The sequence below is a fragment of the Elaeis guineensis genome, chromosome 1 (genome assembly GCF_000442705.2).
Source record: "Elaeis guineensis isolate ETL-2024a chromosome 1, EG11, whole genome shotgun sequence".
Lineage (NCBI taxonomy): Eukaryota > Viridiplantae > Streptophyta > Magnoliopsida > Arecales > Arecaceae > Elaeis > Elaeis guineensis.
The window spans coordinates 23,572,841-23,580,088 of NC_025993.2; the positions used below are offsets into that span (position 1 = coordinate 23,572,841).

Sequence of the window (7,248 nt, forward strand, 5' to 3'; positions counted from 1 at the left end):
AAGTCTTCAGGAGAACATATGGGTCCGGTTAGTTGCATTCTAATAGGACTACACCAAGCGGTTGGGTAAAGTATTCACATGGCAAATTACGGTCCATATGAGGATAATAACCAAGGATAAAAAAATAAGGTGTTATAACTGTTAAATAGTCATTCTAACAATTTTTTTAATAGCCCCCTCCCAGAGTTTTGTTATATATATAATAACAGAGAAAATAATCATTATAACATGATATTTAGTATTATAAGCATTCATTATACAATAAAACTAAATATCATCCCTGTTTTCAGATATTTCTCGTGCTGCTTGAAGACCGACTCAAGGTAGTGCCTCTAGATCTTAAGCCGAAAAGCTATCTAATTACTAGCCTTCCGTGCTAAGTCATGGAAGACTAAATAACCTGACCCCTAAAGTAAATAGTTACATTAGCCAATCATGATAGCCAGAGGAGTTAGACAAACTATATTTATTAATTATGTTCTTCTTTTATGTCCACAGGTAGGGAAAAAATTAAGTGATTATCATTGATGGCTCTAAGACAGCATGTATAGGCCCCAGGTTAGTAAAGGGATACCTGCTCTTTTTTAAAAAAAAAAAAAACCATGTTAGGTAGAGATCTTTTAAACTCTTTAAAAGACCACCTAGAAAAAGTCATCACGAGAATGTTTGGAAGGCCACCCGATAAGCATTCATCTGTGACCGAACCCCATCATAAATTTCTACCAAAAAAAATACAAAGTTCCCAAAAAAGAGAATTAAAATAAAAAATAATTATGATAAGAGACTAGAAAATATGAATAGAATAAATTGCAGAAACAAATTTGAAGAGGAGGATAACATAATGCAATAAGACAATATAAACCATTATACTCAATATGTTAATAGTCACATGCTAGAAAAAAAGCTATAGATGACTTTGTAAGTAATTACCTTCCTTATTAAGTGTACCATTCAGCCAGTTGTCTCCTAGATTCAGAATATTAAGTGAAGATAAATTTTTGAGAGATAACGGAATAGTTTCGGTGAGCATGTTATCGCTTAGATCAAGAATTTCCAACTTTCTCAATCCTGATATATCTGTCAAATATACAATATCCAAAAAAAAAAGAATCTAAATCAAAAGTACTATTTACAACAAGAGGATAGAATAGAATGAAATTAAAGAAAATGCTATCTAATTACTAGTCTTCTATGCTATGTTATGGAAGATTGATACTAATGTGACCCTAAAGTAAATTGTCACATCACCCAACTATAGTAGTGCAGTTAGACATTTTATTTATTAATTATCTTCTTTTTATATCCATAGGTAGAGAAAAACTTAGGTGACCAAAATTGGATTCTAAGAAGGAATTGCATAATCATGATTTATGGCTCTGAGACAAACTCTAGAGGCTCTAGGTTAGCTGAAAGCAATGACCATTTGGATCTAATATTTCATTTGATATTCATGAATTATTTCATCATTGAATTCTACCTCTATCTCTCTCTCTCTTTTTTTTTTTCTTTAATGCTATTTTAGGTTTGAAATCTCTTAAACCCTAAGAAAAAACCATATAGAAAAAATTATCACGAGATTGTTTGGACGGCCACCATGAAAGCATTCATCTGTGATCATACACCTATATAATTTGCCTTTATCTAGAATGAAGGAAGTTTTTCCACGATAAGTATGGTGGTTGTGATTGAATAAACATGGTCGCATGGCAACAATTCACATGCAACCAGAAGCTTCCCGTTGGAATTTTATTGAGCCAAAGTGGTCACCACCGTGCAGCTTCTTCTTGGCCCTGTGTGGTGTCATGACGTCTTTCAAGAAATTATGGTTCAGACTTTTCAAAGACGTAGCCAAAGTTCATGCTAACTTGTTTTTACTCTCCGGCATGCTTTGAATTTGACCTCTTCAAACTTTTAATAAGGTTTTCAGCCAAGAATAAGGTGCCTTTGGTTTTTCAGGATTCCAAAACTGACTGATGACCAACTTGGAGTCACTAATGACTTTGAGAGTAATGTTAAATTTAGTTGTTGGGTCAGTTGAAGCCCATGATGGACATTTTGTACTTAGCCAAATTGTTGGTTGCTGGAAAAACCAATTGACTTGCTTTGAGTACACGTACAAAACTTCCACTCAAGCTGACACATGTATAGCTATGGAAGGATCTATACATACATGCATGTATATAGTCCCGTAGCAACTATGCATTATATAAATTTTAATTAGATACCTAGAGGGTCAAAAATTCAAATAATACCGTCTAACTATTTTTTTTGAGTAAGATTTTAAATTATTGCAAATAGTATTAAAATAGAAGTAACCTATAGCTCATATAAATTAGGGGGCACTGTAGTACAGGCACATTTGACTGACTATATGCTAATCATAGTACTTGTAATTGAATTTATAAAACTTATTAGATTTCAATAGATTTAAATCCATGATAATACGAACTCGATATTTGAATCTCAATAATACAACTTGTGTTCTCAATTACATAGTAGTGGATATATAGATATATATATATAGACTCAAAAAATTAATAGGAATTTATATTAAAATAAAATATTTAAATACTTGTAAAACTCTATTCCTATAGTCTAAATAGAAATAAATTTATTTATTTTCTAAATAAAATAAATTTTTCTAATTTCTATACCTGTGCCTAATAAAGTGCTCTCTCACAGGATGCGCTCCCGTCAATGGCTTTCATAGCATCAGAATGGCCCACATCAAAATCATTATTCACTAGTATTATAAGGTCATCAGGATAGTTATTTACCTCAAATAATAACATTTCATATGTTTAATATTTAAATAACAACTATAGTTTTTATAATGTTATAATGAAAAACAATGGGAAAATAATAACATTACTTTTCCCTTCACTTTTTATTAAACACAAAATATTATTTCTAGAGCATACAATAACATTTAGAGAAAATCTTAATATTAGAAATTTAACTTTAAAAATTAATATTTTATTTATGGAAGGTACAAGTAAATAGTAATGAGCATTATTTATATAAATAGATGATGATAAATATAAATCACATATGCACTATAATGATAGTTATTTTTCTACATATTGTTATGTATATTACATTAAGTGTTCCAACAAGACTTTTATCTTGAATCCATAAGACCGGTCAATACAATGGACGGTCAGCTCGGCAAGTCTTCAGGAGAACATATGGGTCCGGTTAGTTGTATTCTAATAGGACTACACCAAGCGGTTGGGTAAAGTATCACATGGCAAATTATGGTCCATATGAGAGATAATAACCAAGGATAAAAAATAAGGTGTTATAACTGTTAAATAGTCATTCTAACAATTTTTTTAATAGCCCCCCCCAGGGTTTTGTTATATATATAATAACAGAGAAAATAATCATTATAACATGATATTTAGTATTATAAGCATTCATTATACAATAAAACTAACTATCATCCCTGTTTTTTCAGATATTTCTCATGCTGCTTGAAGACCGACTCAAGATAGTACCTCTAGATCTTAAGCCAAAAAAGCTATCTAATTACTAGCCTTCCATGCTAAGTTGTGGAAGACTAAATAACCTGACCCCTAAAGTAAATAGTTACATTAGCCAATCATGATAGCTAGAGGAGTTAGACAAATTATATTTATTAATTATGTTCTTCTTTTATGTCCACAGGTAGGGAAAAAATTAAGAGACCAAAATTAACTTCTAAGAAGGAATACTTGATTATCATTAATGGCTCTGAGACAGCCTGTATAGGGCCCAGGTTAGTAGAAAGGGACACCTGCTCTTTTTTTTTTTTTTTAATACCATGTTAGGTTAGAAATCTCTTAAACTCTTTAAAAAACCACCTAGAAAAAGTCATCATGAGAATGCTTGGAAGGCCACCCAATAAGCATTCATCTGTGATCGAACCCCATTGTAAATTTCTATCAAAAAAAAAAAAATACAAAGTTCCCAAAAAAAAGAATTAAAATCAAAAATAGTTACGACAAGAGACTAGAAAATATTAATAGAACGAAATTGCACAAACAAATTTGAAGAGGAGGCTAACACAATGCAATAAGACAATATAAACCATTATACTCCATATGTTAATAGTCTCATGCTAGGAAAAAAGCTGCAGATGACTTTGTAAGTAATTACCTTCCCCGTTAAGTGTGCCATTCAGCTGGTTGTGTCCTAGATTCAGGACATTAAGTGAAGATAAATTTTTGAGAGATAACGGAATAGTTCCGGTGAGCATGTTATCGCTTAGATCAAGAATTTCCAACTTTCTCAAGCCCGATATATCTATCAAATATACAATTTCCAAAAAAAAGAATCTAAATCAAAAGTACTATTTACAACAAAAGAATAGAATATAATGAAATTAGAGAAATAAGTTGGATGAGAGAAAGGCTAGCTGACCTATCTGTGATAACGGTCCTACTATTTGATTGCTGGATAAGTTAAGTTGTCGGAGCTCGTGAAAGGAAGAAAAAATATTGAAATCCAATCGCCATGCTTAAATTGATCATATTCCACGAGCCGTGAAAGCATGAGCTTTGACACTTGTTTTGTGCTATTGCTACAGATTACTCTCTTCCAAAGGCAGCAGTCTCTCCCTCTTCCCCATGTGGTGGTGAAGTATAGTCATTGTGAAGGAGAGAAGATCTAAGCTCTAATAGAGCTTCATACTCCTCTGAAGGACATCCGAAGCTAGAGCTACAGTTGCATAGGACTACAATCAATGAAGTCCATAACAAAATTGCTAGCCTTGAGTAGGTGACAAAGTAGTAGCAATTCCTCATAATGGGGTAACTGTTGTAAGGTAATTATCTGATGCGTATTTGCTTCTCATCTCATCCTTGTACTAGTCATATAAAAGCATGGAGGTTTGGAGATTTGAGTCTATAGCCAAGTCAACATATTGCTAGGTTGACTGCATGGCTTCCAATAACGTCATGTTCAATCTCAATGGTAAGATTTTTTTTGGGAAAGGAGATTGGGGGTGGACCCCAGCCTGAGAATAATTATTAGAATTGAAAGTGAGTGAAGTGTAATTCACCAAATGGAAGAAACTAGTAAAAAAAATAAAAAAAATTAAAGACAAGCGAGGCAGCTCACAAAAGGTAAAAGAGAGTCATAGGAAGATATGGGGAATAATTTCTTGTAAGATCTAGAATCCACTCATTAAGAACTTAAGAAGATTTAGTGGTAGAAACTTTCCCTACGAACTAGGACTTCTCGATAAAGTCTTCAATTGTTCCACGTGCACTGACTCAATGCGTAAACTAGCAAGTCTAAGTCTATATGGAAGAAAAGTATGCATCATGATCCATGTAGGACTTCTTTTTTGGAGAAAAGCTATTGGGAGTTTTTCTACTCTTGATCAAAATTTTTTCCAAAGAGGATTTGACTCTCGAATAATGGGAGCTCTATGACTGTGGACTCTAGATATCCATAGACCAAATAGTCTATCTTCAACTACTATTCAAGAAGAGTAATATTTGAATGTACCATGTGAAGATTAGTGAAGAGATAGAAATTTGTTGGTAAATCCATTCTTTGTTGTACTTAATTTCATGGATGTTAATTAGGCATTGTATGCCTTCATTACTTCAACATCACTTTAAATTGCGATGAACTCTTTTAAGGTATATTAGTTAGTTCTAGTATAAATATGGGAGACCTTAATCTCGCTGCTTAGCCTCTATAAGATGGGCATCTGAGGAGGACTACCTTGCTCCTCTGCCTACCTGCCAGTGGATCTAGAAATCGAGGAAAGCTTCATTGAGGCACTCTGCTTCAGGATTGTCGAGTGAATTCTGATAGATGCAGTATATAATGCCTAGCCCAAAAAATGAACTGGGTCTGGTCCACTTCACCAGCCTGATGTTTAATTCGGATCATGGCCTGGACTTTGGCTCGTGGCCTGGCTTGAAAAGGGGCCACTCCTCTTCTCGATCTTCGATGGGTGCTAGGAAAGCTAGCCTCCTGGCTATTTAAGGTTACCACCATCCCTCGAGGATGAGCCAATTCTCCTAATCCCTTTTTTCTTCTCTCTTGGATTCTGAAGATTTCTAATTATTGTATGGCCTAACCTTGGTTGCATTGCTCTCCAACCTGTCCGACCTAACAAATCTCAACATTGATTAACAGCTGATTTTTATGAAACATTAGTCCAGCTTGGGTCAAATTATAGATATGATGATCAATGAAGATCACATGAGCATCTTCCATGTTTTGACCCAACCCAACCCCAAATTAACAAATGACCTAAAATTGATGGCTCCTTGCTTTGACCCGTCCAACATTAACCAATTACCTAACTCATGTGGGCATGAGTGTGCATGAGCTTAATATCAGTTGCCATAACCTATGACACTATCATATCAGAATGTCATGCATGAATTGTGGCAATCAATCTAATCACTTTAAAACATCTAGCAAGTGATTTGAGCTTGAACTCAGTGGTTGCACCCTCTTGTTTGGAAGGGAGAGGTCAAAATGATTTAGACTTGTGTAGTATTATTTGTTAGGATATTATTTTAGAAATCTTTATGAAAAAAATCCTAGAATTTTAGGTACCTTCTCTTCTCCAATAGTAAGACTTCTCTCCCCTATCTCAAAAATAGACAAAAGAAAAAAAAAATCTAACAAGCAATGATGCATGCCAATATTAATCCCAAAAGCAACACATTATAGCATTAGAAAGGACCCTCACCTTAATAGTTATTGACTAGTGTAAGATCGTCATAATGGTTATTTGCCTCAAATAGTAACATTCCATATTTTTAATATTTAAATAATAATTATAGTCATTATAACAGTGTTATAGTGGAATACAGTAAGAAACTAACAAAATTATAACAGCCGTCCCTATTTTAAAAAGCAATTCTCATTCTGCATTGAGGACCAACTCAAGGCAGTACCTCTAGACCATAAACCAGAAATGCTATCTAATTACTAGTCTTCTATGCTAAGTTATTGAAGATACTGATGTGACCCTAAAGTAAATTGTCACATCACCCAACTATAGTAGTGTTAGTTAGACATCTTATTTATTTATTATCTTCTTTTTTTAAATCCATAGGTAAAGAGAAACTTAGGTGACTAAAATTGGATTCTGAGAAGGAATTTAATCATGATTTATGGCTTTGAGACAAACTCTAGAGGCTCTCGGTTAGCTGAAAGCAATGACCATTTGAATCTAACATTTCATTTCATATTCATGAATTGTTTCATCATTGAATTCTATGTCTCTTTCTC

General features: G+C 33.5%; 1 long non-coding RNA gene across 1 annotated transcript; it reads right to left on the reverse strand.

The window, feature by feature from the left end:
* Positions 1-958: 958 nt before the first annotated feature.
* Positions 959-4,635, reverse strand: LOC140854714 (uncharacterized). Its single transcript, XR_012137892.1, has 3 exons — positions 4,405-4,635; positions 4,141-4,287; positions 959-1,077 (listed from the first exon to the last, which is right to left on the reverse strand). It is a non-coding gene; the product is annotated as an uncharacterized lncRNA (long non-coding RNA).
* Between the last annotated feature and the right edge of the window lie 2,613 nt (positions 4,636-7,248).